The sequence below is a fragment of the Ochlerotatus camptorhynchus genome, unplaced genomic scaffold (genome assembly GCF_037179485.1).
Source record: "Ochlerotatus camptorhynchus isolate MF236.1 unplaced genomic scaffold, CSIRO-AGI_Acam_v1.1 ptg000132l, whole genome shotgun sequence".
Classification (NCBI taxonomy): domain Eukaryota; kingdom Metazoa; phylum Arthropoda; class Insecta; order Diptera; family Culicidae; genus Ochlerotatus; species Ochlerotatus camptorhynchus.
Genome location: NW_027040622.1, coordinates 2379396 through 2396832, shown reverse-complemented (window position 1 = coordinate 2396832; position 17437 = coordinate 2379396). Strand labels below are relative to the sequence as shown.

General features: G+C 39.3%; 1 protein-coding gene across 8 annotated transcripts in view; it reads right to left on the bottom strand.

Moving 5' to 3' along the window:
- The window catches only part of Pdp1 (PAR-domain protein 1), a 498834-nt gene that overhangs the window by 209039 nt on the left and 272358 nt on the right, over positions 1–17437 (bottom strand). The window lies entirely within an intron of this gene.

The window sequence follows — 17437 nt, the reverse complement described above, 5'->3', positions numbered from 1 at the left end:
CATAACTTGCATTAGCATAAATGTTTGTTATGAGCCATGATTCACATTTTTGCTGTAATGTAGTCATTTTGGATCTTATAGAATTTTCAAAATGGCGTCTTTGAAATGTAAAAAAAAACTAAAAAAAACTGTAGCACGGAAACAGCACTTTTGATCGAAATTACGTCTGAGACAAAGTTGTAGATAAACTTAATAAATTTTTTGCCCCTGCCTATTGAGCCACAATCCAAACGCTGATAGAATATATTAGTAATTACAATTAGGGTACGTGCGTGAAAGTTTTCTCAGAACGTTATTGAAAATGACCATTTCGTTTATCACCATATTGTTAGTAATTTCTAATTGCATTACATTAATATTCAATGAACGAGGGACGAAAACTAAAACCTGTTAATGGGCTGCTGTTATTTTCAGATTTGTTAAAAGACATTTTAAATAAAATCGTCTCCAAATCCACACAAATATTAATTGAAATGTTTAAGCTAAACTTTGGGGAGCCTATCTTAAAAAAGTTGAAAGGTCTGTGCCTAAAAGCACGAACAAAAGCTTGACGAAGGACCATGCTTTCCACCCAGAATACAGAGCTGCGACCTTATTTATGCATTTAGATTCATTTTCGAGGCTCCTCCTTTTAAGCATACTCGACACAAGCATGGGAAAAATCGTTTCATTTTGCATTTACACTCGTTCGTAGGTGAGGATGGCTGTTTTGATTCTGTGGTGCTCGCGCGAGTGAATGATTTTCCCCATGCTTGCTCGATACAAAAGATTCTTCCTAAGTTCCGCCTCTAACAGGACATTGATTGTAGTGAAACACTTTTACAGATGATTTCGTGGATGAAAATTAAAAAAAAAAAATCGATTGTACACGGTTGATTACTGACAAATTAATCATTTTGTCAAGCTTCTGCATTCATGTTCCATCAGATGTCACTGCTGTTGTTTGCGGTGACATCTATCGGAAACTACGCATAGCTTGTTTTACGTTAATTATTCACAGAGGGCAGTGCAATGCAAAACATGTCTGGTGCCTCTATATATGTATTTAGATTAATATTCGAAGTCCCTTCTTTTTTACACATTCTGCACACAAAATAGCTCACCCCTCACGGAATTTCCCGCCGATATTTATGATTGGGTGGGGCAGAAAGTATCTTTTGAGCAGAATATGTTAAAAAGGAGGGACTTCGAATGTTAATCTAAATGTATAAATAGAGGTACCAGACATGTTTTGTAGCGACAGGTACTCTATTTTGTAATCTGTGAAAGGGAATTCACAAATCGAGTGTCATCAAAATACATGGCATGTTGAGAGATTGAGGCCGTAAGAGAGAATTTTCTCTCTCAAATTTAATTTTTTTGTGCTCTCTGGGGACTGGTAGTAAAGCAGGTAAAACTGTATGGCGAAAAATCGTTTTTATTCTAGTAAAGCTTGTTTAACAATAATTTCCGGGAAAAACTGAACAACAATGTTCCTGACTAAATAATTTAGGTTGCCGTTCACTTTTTTGGACCTGAATATGCACCGAAAGCGAACTATTCCCACTTCTCTCAATTTTTATATGGGGATTTTTATCACTTCCTACCAGCGGAACAGCGCCATCTCTGTTGAAAAAGGCCAGACAATATGATTAATTATCGGCATTTTCCTGGGCACAGTACTCACGGTCCACTAGTGTTGGTGGGTTATTTGCCGGTAATGTTCATGGCCTGTTTCATACAGCCGGAAGGTGTATTCCGGTCGCATATGCCTTGCCAAATTAATCATGCTAATATGCCGTTGATTGTCCATCAGATGTCATTGCTTTTATTATTGGTGACATCTATAAGAAATTACGCATACACTTAGTTCCATTAATTGTTAACAGACGGCAGTGCGGTAAAAACATGTATGGTACCTCTATATATGCATTTAGTTTGACATCCGAAGTCCCTCCTTTTTTTACAAATTCTGCTCAGGATTTCCCCCATTTTTATAAATGAGGCGGAGCAGAAAGTATATTTTGCGCAGAATATGTAAAAGAGGGTGTCAATCTCAATGCATATAAAGAAGTATTAGACATGTTTTGAAGTATCAGATACTTTATTTCTTATTTCTTTAGGTGGTCGTTCACTTTTTTTGCACCGGAAGCGAATTATTCCCACTTTTCTCAATTTATATATGGAGATTTTCATCACACCGTACCAACGGAACAGCGCCATCTCTGTGGAATATGGCCTGACGATATCATTCATTGATTACGTACGAATATGACGTGAATTTCACGAGGCAAAACATGCCATAAACAATAGTCATAGTTCCATTTCAGTAAACAAACTAACAATTCTCGATTACTTTTTCGAAGGAACGTATCAGCTTTTGTAAACAATGCATTTGATCGTCGATTTGTCGTTACGGGTAGCTCGCCCACGCATACTAACACCACTATCAGTAGGGGGAAAATCCTCTATCTGAGGGTAGTGTTAGAATGCGTAAGCGAGATACCAGTTTCGCCAAATTGTTGATCATATGCATTGTTTACAAAACCTGATACGTTCTTCGAAAAAATAATCGAGATTTCTTCCCTCCTATGGCACCTGCATATAAGGCACCTAGACCCTGAGACTGGCTGACTGTGGAAGTCGAAGCGATTTGACAGACGTGATGAAGATTTCCGTTACTCTCCTTATTCCTCCTATTAAATGTTATGGCCGAGCTCCGACTTGCTGCACTGTCGGGCTGGGAATTGATGGTAACGGTGGATGCGATTTGGCAGAATCATTTTGGAAACGACATCCCTTTCCGCTGCTTTTCCTTTCCCTCCGACCAGCTCCACTATTTGGCAGCAACTGATAGTGGAAGCTAGTAGTAGTAAAATTACGTTTATTTCTGTTAATTATGTTTATACATTGTTTTAACATTTTAATTGATTAGCCTACAATACCACATGGAGGGTGTGTTATGTTTGACTTGAAAAAAAAGCGATAACCTACCTAACTGATAGTGGAAGCGATTTGACAGATCCTTTTGTAGAAGAAAATTTCGGCTGCTCTACCTCTTCTACTATTCTAGCGTAATCAGTTTTCACCGAGCTCCGATCAGATCGACCCCAACGGTGAATGATTCTGCGACTTTGGCTTGTGTCGTTAGAGATCAACTGTGTGTTAGGGGTAAGCACCTTGCGGTCGAAGAAAATTTATGGGAAATTTTAATATTTCCATATTTCATCATTGTTAACTATATAAATATTTAACATTTAAAATCTGTGACATACTACACAATTTTTATAACACTGATGAATCGATCAACATACAAATCATCAAAATCCATTGATTATTGGCCAAGTTATTAGCGTTTAAAGTTTGACCAATTTTCGTTACATTTCCCTGAATTGGAACTCTTCCCGGAAGACGTAGTCCTATGTCAAAAAAATGGACATCGTCTTCAACTATATGTTTCACTTACTGAACACTCAATGCTGCTGCGTGTCTACCGACTGAGCTAAGGGAAGCCAGTACATATATATGTATCTTAGTCGATGTTAAGGGAACTGGAGGAGGGGGATCTTAAATCTTTCAAACACGGTCTACGTAGTTTATTAACTGCCCCAAAGTAGTTATCGTAATCCAGGATCTAATTCATCACCGGGGTGCAATACGGCTTTCCATGCGACAGCAGCTGATTTTTTTGATTACCGATAAATTTTGGCAGTTCTCAGTAAAACCAGCTGATGTTTATGTCAGCTCATCAGCTCATGAACCGGGGAACAATGGCTTTACCAAAGGCGTGATCAGAGATGTTATGCCTCAGAACATCCCGGTGGCACTGACTGGGATTGAACCCAGGCCTGCTAGGGTGAGAGGTAATCACGCTTACCACTACACCACCGGCACCGCTCGCGTGAGTGGGAAATTTTTGATGACTGTTGTTTACCTCTACATTCTCATGTTGACAGCGGGGTTAGCTGCTCGGCCTGAGACAATTTTTATTTTCATCATTTTCGCAACATATCTCACCACCCAAATACATGGTCTTGCCTTCTAGTATCGTTTCATAAAGTAGAAAATAGTTTGACTCCACATAACTTATTTATTCTTGCCATTAACTCGAAACTCGCAACTCGAAAACAGCCGTATTTAGTAGTGCGTGCTGCGTGTGATTAATTTCAAGAAAAACCTGGCCAAATTAGTCTGCTCACTCGTAAAAATCTAATCACATTGAAGCTGTGAAGGCCTGGAAGGTGTTGGATTATTTCAAGCGTAATCCGAACCTTTCGATTCACGACGCGGCTCTGAAGGCAAAGTGTTCCGCCTGGTTCGTTCAGCAAACCATGAAACGAGCTGGGCTTCATGTATTCAAGGTCCGGAAGGCACCGAACCGGCGTGATCAACAAAACACGGCGGCCAAATCCCGCGCAAGGAAGCTGTATCGAGAGTGGTTAACGAAACCGATGTGTGTGGTTATGGATGACGAAACCTACATCAAGGCAGACGCAAAGCAGATACCGGGGCTGGAGTTCTACGTTGCCAAATCACGGTTTGATGTTCCGGAAGACATAAGGAAGAAGAAAGTGGACAAATTCGCCAAAAAATACTTGCTCTGGCAGGCCATATGCCAATGCGGTAAACTGAATAAACCGTACATCACAATGGGTACCCTCAACAGCCGCACCGAGTGCTTCCAGAACGGTCTGTTGCCCTTCCTGCGGTCCCACGGAGGCGAGACATTATGTTGGCCGGATCAATAACGTTGTTTTTGTACCAAAAACCGCCAACCCCCCAAATTCACCAGAGATTCGTCCGGTGGAAAGATTTTGGGCCATAATGAAGGCCAAAGTTCGAAAATCGTCCAAGGTGTTTAAGAACGAGCTGGAGTTGAAGAAAAAATGGATGAAAGTGACCAAAAAGGTCGGCTCCACCATTGCACAAAATGTAATGAGGGGTCTTAAGAGGAAGGTGCTGGCTTTCAGCGATGGAAAGAAAATTGAATAAAGTAATTATGCCGAAACACAATCCATATGTATTAGTTCATTCCCTGAAAGTTTCAAGAAAATCCAACTTAAAATAAATTTTTGGCGAACACTTTTGCCTGGTGCATTTTTTTTTTCGAGTACAGGCCTTATGTGTATATTTAGTAAGGTGGGTCACTGTTATATGGAGAAGCACACATTTTACCTCACCAAGCTAGAACATCCCTTTATTGGTTCCATTTGGGGTCCCAAACAACTGTGCAAAATTTTGAGAAAATTGGTTGTAACTTGGCTTTCCGCATTGCGTTTGAAATTTGTATGGAAATGAGTATACTGCCTATAATCGCACATCAGTCCCATATGGACAAAGTTGGAATTGAGAAAATGGCAGTCAAAGTTACGAAGTGCAACTCCCATATAAATATTTGAAAAATCATAGTAAATTTATTGATGATTTATTCAAGTTAAAACCTGTCGCAATGAAGCTTGCATGTTTTGTTAAATTACATCAATTCGAAAAGCAAAACTTGAACTTTAATTATAGACTAAATCATTGAATTTCAGGATGGGACTGATATGCCATTATTTTGCTTGATGGGACAAACTGACTGATAATATAATAGTAGATGCCAATTGATAGTTAATAGCGTTGTTATCTCAAAATTGATGGAAATCCACATGGGACTGATATGCGATTATAGGCAGTATAGGAAAACGATATTTTTTTTTAAATTTTCATCCCTAGAGGCCACCTTTTGCATGAATCATGCCACTGACCATGTATAAATATATTCCAGGAAGTGTTAAACATCTTTGCCAATAGAAGTATGGTACTAGAATGTCTAAATAAATTTTCAAATATGTATGGTGTGAATTAAATGCCAAAAATAACTTTTTCTGCCAACACTGCCGGTGTACCAATGGGAGTCAGATTCCAAACTGAAATAACTTCGGAGTTTCTTATCTTATCGTTTTGGTAGGTTCAGATCAATTATTCAAAAGCAATTACTCAATCTCAAAAGCGTAGTTAACTTGTCCGTACAGTTGTTAGTGAGGTGATGTTGTTTGAATTATTAGCAGTTGGATGATTTAAAATTTCAAAATAAAGCTTTAAAATAAAATACTAAACTGCTATTAGGGCCACCCGAAGTACACAGGTACAGTTGGATTTCATTCATTGGGCTATCTTTAAGTTGCCTGCGTTTTAGTTGGGCTACCATTAGCTGGGCTGTAGCTCATCTAAATCAAAGTCAAATGTTTTTTTTTTCTGATACAGGTTCTTTCAATGCAAAACAACAAGTTGTTTTCTTGATGATTGTCAACAATGTGGCTGAACGAGGAATGAAGCTATTTTCCGACATCAGCCAGAAATCCACGAGGGACCCAGTTCAACAACAATATTTGGTTCAGGTGATCGAACAGCATCTAAAAGAGTAACCTAAGAAATCGTGGAATATATTAACTGAAATATAATCATTACAATCCAATGACATTTGTGTGAAAACGTCTGACAATGTATTTTATACCAAAAGAGTAGGAAACCCCCTGAGGGTACACACATTCAAACTGTTGTTATGAGATTGAACAATTGTTTTTGAATAACCCATCTGAACAACTCGTGAGATGTGAAACTTCGAACTTTTTTCAGTCTGTAACTTTAATTTCATTGATAATTGATCACGAAGACCCACCCTAATATTTAGGGTATTTTGCTCACCGCACCAAATTTCTTATTGATAGCAACTTTCCTATCAGAGAGAATGCTTCCAAAATTCTCCACTCTGAAAAGGTTTCAATCTAAAGCCTTTGCTAAAAGTTTCTTCTCTGAATTTGAATCCTGCACAAAAGGGCACTGGAAACGCCTTCCCGGGGTTGGGAGTTCGTCATCAATAGCACAAAACGGCGTTGCACGCGGGACACGTGTATCGCGTGGTATTTCAACGTGGTTCACAAGCAAGCGGCGGGGAACTCCGCATGTCAAGGCGAAAAGGAACCTGCATGGGGTAAAAGTTGGTTCGGATTCATTTTGTGCTGGTAGGTACTTTCTTTATGATGTTGAAGCCTCAGACGGTGGCAGCTTGTCCTGTCCCGGTTGTTTCTCCTTTCGCTGCTACAGCATGGCCTTGTACGCAAACGTTCAGCCGGATCTGTTTGGGACGAACTTTTTGCTTTTGTTGTTTTGGGCATATAAACCTAAAGCTTGGCGGTGTGACGCAGCAGCAGCAGCCGCAGTAATCAGAGCAATGGATTGGGATCAGATTACAGCCGCTGATTTGCCGGCGGCAGCATTTCCTTTTCGTCGCGATGAGAGCAAAAAGACAAAACCTAGTTTGGCTTGCTAACAGCGCTTCAGGTGGACAGGTGAATAAATCATTTTGGGGTTCCAATTGGTTGGAAATAGTCTCCGAGATTGAACGATTTGATTGGTGACTTTGTCACACTGTGGAGGTTGAAAGCAACTGTTTTTAACTTCATGCTGATTCCCTACTTCTCTTCTAACTATTAACACTTTTAAGGCATCCGATTAGCATAATCAGCACAAATTTATCTAATCACTTGCAGGCGCGACCACTAAACGCCCAGTTCCGCCCAATTATGGCTCAGCATGTCCAAAATCCCAAACCGATCACCTCTGATTGAGTAGATTATAGCAATTCATCCAGCACACGCACTCGCATTCGATGATGGTTATTAGTGCTTCCATTCAGCTTCCCACTCTCCACCGACCCCGTTCGCCGCATATTAAAAGCCTTATCAGTACACTAGATTTTCCGCGTCGATCAATACCCCCAAAAAAACCGGCGAAAAACCCCGTTCAATCAACCCAGCCGAACTCGTGAGATCAGCTGGTCGAGACTGCGACGTCTGTCCGCAAAAGAGACGACGACGCCGCAGTACCACTTTTCGGACCCAGGCGGAAATGAACTCCACACGGGTGCATTCACCTCCAAAATTTCGAAGTGGCGTACCCGACCAAGACCAGACCCCAAAGCGTCTCATTTTCCAACCAATAAAAAAAAGCTAGCCAGACCGTCGTGAAAAGATTGTCTAAAGAAAAGAAAAAAATCACTACATGCGAACGAACAGCAAAGTGCAGTCAGCATCAATTTGGCCGGGGGTCTTACTCAACACGCATTAGCCACACCGCGCCGCCGTGGTCCAATCTGCCAGTAGAGTCAAAAGAAAAATTTCCAAAAAAAAGTATCAAATTGCCTAGGAGGCTGAGGCTGCAGCGCGTGATGGTTGGCTGGTCCACAAAGGGGCAAACGACCGATAATTGACTTTTAATCGAAAAGCAAAAAAAAAAACGAGCTGCTGCCGTAATAAGCTTTTTGTCTAGGAGCCTTACCCACCTGCCCCCCCCCCCCCCCCTGTTCGGGACACGCAGACCAGCAGCGGACGTACCTGTGGGGTGTCGAGTGTGTTGGGTTGGAAGAGATGGTTTTTCCTGCGTTCAAGTCTCGATTCCATGCGTCGTCTTGAGACGAAATTTTCCCTACGATTAGTGGGGTGTGGATTTGTTTGTCTCGGATGGGAACGATTTGCCTACCGAAAGATGTGATCTTATTTGAGATAAATGGGAAAGATGATCGTCGCTTAATAATCGCTTACAGACCCAACCATTGGTAAGTCTTGATTATTTGTTGAATGGGTCCTATCTACTTTCGCTTGCTACTACAATTTAAGCGGTGCTTTTGCACCGTTGACACCCATAATCGTAAGACGCAATGGAGCAGTTCCACGCCAAATGATGAATCGATAAAACTCGAGCTTCTCCGATTTGCATGTAACTTTGCATTATTATTTGTTTTGGGAAATCATTCACATTTTTGCTGAAATTCGGTAATTTTAGATCTTGTATTTTTTTCAAAATGGCATCAGAAGATTTTCAATAAATTTTAGCGTGAAAACGCAATTTCTGAGCAAAATAATGATTAGGACTAATTTGTAGAAGAAAAAAAAAGTGTTTCTGGAAAAGTATAAAAGGGTTATTTTTTAGAAGTAATTCTGAGATTTTTTAAAGTGTAAAATACTCAAATATTCTTAGATTCCTTGTTCAAATTTTACAATTATTTAAAAAAAAAACTTATGAAAAATACAAACTTTTGGATTATTGAAAACATCTTGAAAAATTAGAAAAATCGTTTAACAAGAAGTTTTATTGGTACGATTTTTTACGTGATTTCTACAAAAGAAACAATATTTAAGACATTTTAAATTACATAAGAAGCGTACTAACAAAAAGTTCAAAAAAATTATTAAAAGTTCTTGATCTACAATTGTTGCCAATTTTCAAATGTTCATTCCAAAACTTTGAATTTTGCATAAGATTTTATGACGTTACTACACCTGTGATTTCTGTATGGGGGTACACTTTGTGAAAACCGAAAATGGAACATGTAACGAAATCATGATAGATTTTGAACGTTAATAACTCAGCTGCCCCTGGACCAATTTCAATAATTTTATTATCGATTCGATCAGAAATATTTCAACGCATCTAGTGAAATTAAGACTTTATTATTTTTCAAAATGTCACCATTGAAAATTTAACGAATGTGCAACTGTTTTTATGATTGCCTGCGAAAAGTGATTTCCCTAACACAGATTTCAAAGTTGAATTCCATCCGGTCTCACCAAACGGTGTTTATTCAATAACCGCATGATGAGTGGTGGCGTTCTCCAGTACACAACGAAAGGCTACCAGCAACTGTGTATATTTTTCTCATAAATACATAATTTTAATCTACAGCCTTTTCTCAGACGTCATTTCGATCAGAAGTAACGTTTTTGTAACCAGTTGGTTACAATCCGTGGATTTTCATCTATATGAGTTGTTGTTGTGTTGGAAAGTTCATATTTTTTTTTAAATTAATTCACTAGGCACACACAGCAGCGAGAGGGTTACCCGTAAAAAAAGAACGATAGAGGTACAATTAAATGTATTGTAACCATACAATAGAATTTATTGTACTTAACATAAGTTGTATTGTCCACAACGATAAAGTAACCATAGAATGTATGGATTCTACAATAGAATCGTTGGTATATGGGGAAATCTACAACATAACAAGGGGATTGTTATATATCTTAACCGTACGAAAAATCAGTTTTTCCCGAACAAACTTAAGCCATTTATCATTCATTTTATTATTTCTCTACTGTTGAAAATTCATGCTATATGGAACGTATTGTAGATCTATTGTAATAACACTATTTTAAATTTACTTGCATGATATACATACAATAAGATCGATGGTTGGCAATAGATTTTGTTGTGATTTCATATTATTTAGTGATAATCTTCTTCTTCTTCTTCTTCTTCTTCTTCTTCTTCTTCGCATTTCAAGCTTATTGCATATAGCATACTAGCTTATTGCGTGCTATCAACTTAGTATTCTAGATGCACTTCCACAGTTATTAATTGAGAGCTTTCGATGCCTGTACCATTTTTGAATTGATATAATTGTGTGGCAAGTCCAATCATACCTTCAATGCCCAGGGAAGTCGAGAAATTTTCAACCCGAAAAATTCCTAGACCGGACCTGGAATTGAACCCAGCCACCTCCAGCATGGTCTTGCTTTGTAGCTGCGCCTTTACCGACTGAGCTAAGGGAGGTGATAATTGTATGGTTATTGTTTCGGGGTAGTACCGCTGCCAAAACACTGGAACGATACTGAAGGTAGTAAAATCGTAGCTTAAGTTAAAAATGGTAGTGCTGGGACTTGGATTATCCGGATATTTTTATTTTTCAATATTATTAAATTTTATTCAATTAACAGATCTGCCATTCCACATCAGGTCACATGGGCACCTAAAAACCCATTTTTTTTTAGAAATATATAGAACAGTAAAACAGAAAACTGTTAAAGGGAAAATAAATTTGAAATTTCACTATCCGGATATCCGGATAGTTACTATCCGCCTGATAATGAACTCAACGTTTTCTCAATTTATTTTATTTCAATATTGGGCACTAGAAAGCATGATATTCTGTATACTGAATATCGAATATCAATTCAACGATATTTCATTTGTCTGAGAGTAATTTTATTGAAAAAAAAGTGATGTATCCGGATAGTTGAAGTCCCTCCGCTCTAAAAAAAATGGATGCGCATATGCTGAAAAGAGATTTGGCAATATTGATTGAGGATAGCAATCATAGATTTTTGAAAGATTAGGCAGAAGTAATATCAGGCGCTCGTGTGAATAGACCGATTTATCTGAAGGTGCACTCAACTACCCCCCCCCCCCCACACACCTTGAGGGGTGATGGGAAATTTGACTGCCTCCATCCAGGTAAATAGGTTTGAATCACTATCAGCCAACCTGACAGAAATATTACACTTCCAATAGGACTTCTAGTACTTGTTGTACCTTGTTCCGTATTGATAAACGGTCTCACACGGTCATCTTGACTTCCAAGCCTAATGGCAAAAGAACTTTTATCGTTCCCAATGGCTGACTCATTCAGGCCGCTGGCCTTAATCGTCAAGGAGGATCCCTTCTCGTCTCGACCAATGTGGCCATGTCACGGACAGCCGATTTCCGCTAACGAAGGAAGACGCCTGCCAGCCAAATGAGCAAGTAACTTCCAGCACTGTTAGTAGCCCGTGCAGCAAGTTTTCGGTCACACGGTAGTGCAGGATAGGACGTGTTGGTATTTTAGAATTGGGCCACATTTTTCTGACCTCTGACTAAGCACCCAAAATAAACACATGGTTTGCTGAGCATCTAGGTGGAATGGATGTAACGTCGAACTAAATGTCCCTAATTTGGGCCCATACAAAAATTCAGCAATCGACTAAATTTTCAATAGGGCCCAATCTTAGATCCATAGGCCAACATAAGAGCCATTTACCGTTTATCATGGTTGGAGATAGCAAAACTAAAAGAAGATTAAATGACGTATCGCCATACTCCTCAAAGTGTAAAAAGTTGATGCAAATTGAGGATTACAATCAGTCTTCACAATTTCTTCTAATATGAGTAAATGGAACTCATATTCGAGTAGTAAATCTGTTCGAATATAAGAGACATTTACTTATAATAGAGAATAATAGAGAGATATCTCACTGAGTCTATTACTGTACTCCTAAACTGAGTAAACTTTTGATCGATTTTCCTCATATTCAAGCAGTTTTCCCGGAAAAGTGAGGAACATTTTACTCACTCACTGAGTATCCCCACTTTTTTGCTCCGTAACATGGTTAGATCTCATTTTCGTTGTACGTTACGGGATGTAAGATCTACCACCGATTCCTAGTCCTGACTACTTCAAACAAGGGGAACAGGAATTTTCAGTAATCAAAGGAACGCAGCTTAGTCCTTGTTACTTTTTATGCCTTGTTGATAGTGACAAGACTCAGCTTTGTCTATCGAGGATGAACAAGATTCAAAATTTTAAGAAACTTTTGAAAAATTCGGATGGTGCAAATTAGAAATAAATTCTAGGAATAGAAAAAGCTTCAAATAAAAGACGGAAAAAACCTTATGGCTTATGGAGGAACTTCCAGAGGAAGACGAAATAAGCTTCTGAGAGATTTTTTTCCCCTTGATTTGTTTTCGGTCGAAGAAGTTAAATGGAACTTCCTGAAAAACGGAAGAAACTCTGAACGAAACTTCCTAGGAAAGATTGGAAGAGACTTCTGGAGAAAAGTCAGAAGCCACAAGACTTCTGAAACAGTCGACACAAACTTCAAGGAAAAGTTGGGAACAAATTTCGGAAGATATAGATTTCTGGGGGATGCTAGCATAATATTTTCTGAAGATCCTTACATAATCTAATGATCCAAAAATTTTGCTGATATTAATAAAACATCTTTGAAGACCCCGCAATGTTTCTGAAGTTTTCGGAACATTTCTGAAATGTACTTAAGAATATCCCATTTTTCCATGATTTTTTTTGCAATTTTCTTGAAGTTAATGGGGCTGTTTTGATGTTTTCTGATCATCCTTGAAGTACTCGTAACTTCCTTCGTTAGAATGAAACTACAGGAAATCTTTTATTATATTTCAAGGTCTCTGTACTTTCTTGAAGATTTCGGAATTTCTCAAGAGATCTCAAAATTTTCAATGGAACATCAGTTCAACAGAAGTTGCCAACTGCCATTAAAAAGCACTCCCCTTAAAATGTTGTCTCAATTTTTTGAAGTTCATATCGCTTCCTTTACGTTTCCAGAATGTTCATGATCCTCACGGAACTTTGCTGAAGTTTTCGGGAATTCCCTGAGTTTCTCGGACCTCCTTTAAAACTTCAATGTTTTTCTTGAATTCAATTGGCCTGTCCTGATGTTCTCTAAGCTCCCCTAAAGTTCTCTCAATTCTCCTGGAACTGTCCTAAAAACTATTAAATTTTCCTAAAGTTTTCTGGACTACTGAAGTTTCTAAAATATTTCTGATGTTTCCTTAAGTACACTGGGGTTGAACTTTCCTGAAATTCCCGGGTTTTCGATTTATAAAAGAAGTTAATGATACTGTCATTAATTTATCGGAACTTACTCTTACTCGGGACTTTTTTGATGATTCAAAACGTTTCAAAAGTTCCTGCAGTTTTCCTGAAGCTAATGGAACCACATTAAAACTCTGGAGTTTGATAAACATAAAATGGCGGGAGAATACAGAAGCACGTTTCGAGCGAAGTCAGAAGAAACATCCAACCCAAGTAACAATTTTGGTTTTATAAGGGTTCTGTAGACCATGATTAAGCCTTATAGCATGCTTTAAAACCTCCATAAAACTTGCAAAGGGGTAAGTTGGAAAAATTCCAAGGAAAGATTCAATAGCGGCACCGGTGGTGAGTGGCAAGCGTGATTGCCTATCACCCAAAAGGACCTGGGTTCAATCCCAGTCGGCACCGCCGGGATTTTCTGAGGCATAAAATCTATGATCACACCTTCCCTCGGAAGGGAAGTGAAGGCGTTGGTCCCCGGTTCATGAGTTTGATGGGTCGATAGGTAGGGTCCAGGTGTGGGAACTGCCTCCCTGGCGTCGGTAGCATTGGTACTCAGCACGGAAAACAAGATTGACGAAAAACAAATCAAGGAAAAAAGAAAGTTTAAATAAACGTTAAAAAAAATCAATTTGAATGGAGCTATTTGTTAACTGAATAAAATAATTTTCCGATTCCCATCCAGGATGAACCATCAGTTGTTTCTCGATTCCTGTACATCCAAAAATTGCGAGGAAATAGAAGCATTATCCGAAAGAGTATCAACCATAAGACATTTCTAAAGGTAATTTTATGAGCATTTTTATATTTGAGGCTCAAGAAAAAAAAAATTAAGTCTTTCTCAGTTGACATTTCAGCCCGGGCAGGCATAATCATTTTGATTATTAAAACAAAATCGGTATAAATCGGTATAAATCGGTATAAAATCTCAAAAATCGGTATTCTGGGACACTCCAAGTAACCAACAAGCCCGCTAAGTTGCCTTTTTGCAATTTAAGGCTAATATGTAGCTAATATAAAGCTAAGCATGCCCTATGTTAGCCTTGTATTAGCCTTATATTGCAAAAAGGCGAATTAGCGGGCTCGTTGGTTACTTGGGACCTTATCTATGTATCGGTATCAAGTTCAAAATTCGGTATATCTGAATGCCCAACCCAAGCAGCAAACTTCCATCAGCATAAGTTGCCACAACTTGATTGGGACTAGAATAAGTTGCACACAAGTAGCCACAATTATTCAGCTGCTAGGGAAGTGTCAGTTGACCAATTCACTTGAATTTAAAATAGTTTACCCGGGCTCAACTTTTCAAGCCTGAGTTGATTAATTGACTTGCCTTCTCTAAACCCGGCCTAAAGCTGCGGTTAGATGAGGCAAGTGAGTGAAATTCATCTCACCTCCGATCTGGTGGTCATCATTCAAGTGACTTGAAAGCGAATACTCAACGTTGGAAATAGACTTAAACTCGGTTTAGATGATTCACTTCAGCGTTCAACTTACTTGAACTGCGAAATGAACACCTAGAAAGCTATTTGAAGTCAGACTTGCTCTAGTCAATTGAATGTCGACTAGAGTGACAGGGTGAATTGAATTCAACTCACTTGCCATGTCTAAAGCGCACACACATTTTAATTCCTTACACTCATACCAACGTCAACTAACTTGGATTAAATTCTATCGAATCAGCTAGTTTAGAAAACTAGTCTAGTGACTAAGCCCAGCTTAAGTCAGTTGCTCGACTCAGTCGAATGCTCTTCTGACGTTTAACTCCGGGTTTAGACGAGGCACGTCAATCGATTCTTCGCGATCAAGTCAACTAAATTCAAGTGAGATTCACAAAATGATTTGACCTTAAGCCGGAAATTCAAATGAATTGAATGCGGATTTAACATGTAAACCTTGCCGTTTTAACTGACTTGACCTGAACGAAAGTTGAAATACTGGCTTGTCTCGTCCAAACAAGCTGATTTAAACGAATTGAATGCAAGTCAGTTGAATTATATGAGTTTATCAATTGACTTGCCTCGTCTAATGTGGCCCATACACACTGTTACCTGAGGCCTCAATTCGAAAATCGAAATGATAAACTTTTTCATACAATCGTACATACAACAATTATTCACTTCGACTTTCGCAAATTCGTCAACGGAGAGAAAATTTCGCAACTGAACTACACACAATTCAATCCGCTATTCAACTTGTCCGGCAACCTGTTGGTCAACCCATTTAAAATACATGCGATGTTTGAGCAACTTACTCATACACACTGCTACCAGGTTGGAAGGCTTCAAAACGCATTGATTTTACTTGACCAACTGTCAGTTCTATCTTAAAACACCTCCACACCAGGAATACCAGATATACAAACAGCTGTATTTATACAGACATTATTTAATCATGCACATAGACGTCATATACAGTTCCGGTAGTCACGAACTCCGTTTGCCACATGAGCAGATTGCTTGATTGATTGAAAGTTTGTGCTTTCTTACTTCCTCCCGATCATCAAACTTGTGCTGGGTGGTGAAGAACAGTAGTCCCGGAAGCTGCAGGAAGTCCGCCTTGACGTAAGTCTCATCATCCATTAACGAGACAATGAGGCTTCGTCAGCATCTGGGTGTACAGTATCCGGGCCCATGACTTTCCCACCGTATTTGGAGCCTTTGTACGTATGCAGTCCCTCCCGGTCCTTGTCTCTCTGAACGAAATACTTGGACAGATTCAACTTTTTGGCCACATCCCTGACCGAAGCATTGGGATACCGCTTAAACGCTTTCACGACACGCTTGTGATCCTGATCACTAATAGTACATCCAATCTGACCGCATTTCTCCATCCGTTCGATGCTCAGAGATTCGTAGTAACATTTAATCACACGTCTCACCGTTGACTGCACGATTCCGAGTTGTTTGCCGATGTGCCGATGAGTGAATTCAGGATTTTCCAGGTGCTTGCGCAAAATCAATTCGTGACGCCATCTTTTTTCCAACTTTCGAAAAACTGACAGCGATAAAAATACAGTGTAAACAATACACTCTAAACTACTTCTACCCCAATTTTTCAAGAGAAAATACCCAATGGGTAATTTTCTACACCGTTTTTTTCCGTGATGCAATTTGATGTGGGACACGCTTCAGCTTAAAGCACCATATACAAAATTGGGTGTCCGAAATTTGAATCTTTTCTGTTCGAAATTTGAATTTGCTTAAGATAAGTGAATCCGGATAGTTTTGATATTTATTTCAAAATATTATCTCAGATAGCTCAATTTAAGAACACTTCAGCAATATATCGATGAATTGAAACTTTTAAGCGTCTAAAATATGATTCCGGTACAAATATTGATTATATTGGACAGTAAGCTTTCAGTGAAGGCCATAATTTAAAGAAAAATCAGCTCTGAAACACATTCCCAAGACTGCAAAAGAGTAGCGAAAACTTCAATTTGGATTTGAAACTGCTGGCAAATTTTACATTTGTGAAACCTTTTAGCAGCCAGCCGTGTTTTGCCAATCAAAACCAGGCCCACGGTGGAATTGCTTCATTGTCTCCCAGCCGTCTGGCAAGCTAATCGCTTCGCGATACATATTCAACGGTTTTTCTCCTTGCCTGTCTAACCCACCTTGCTCGCGACCACAATTGAATCTTTTGACGAATTCATCATATCTTTTCACCCGGCCAGTCATAAAAGACGCTTAAATGATTAAAACTGACTCCGGTGCGCTCCACCGCCCCGCCACCACCAGCACACCGGCGGAAAATGGTTTTCGGGGAGATTTGATACATTCACTACACACCCTGAGATTAAATGGCCAGCATCAGTCAGTGGCGGTGACCATTTCTCTTTTTTTTTTTTATGCACATTTCTACAGTTCAAGATACCAAGAGAGGAGATTTTTCGGATGTGATGGTCGAAAGTAAACCCACTGTCCGTCGCCTCTTGACGGGCGAGGTTGAAGTCGTGGCGGCGCGGCCATGTGTACGGTCGTTACCCGCCGAAACAAGGCTCACGCACTCTGCGCGGAGTGGCCAAGTGCT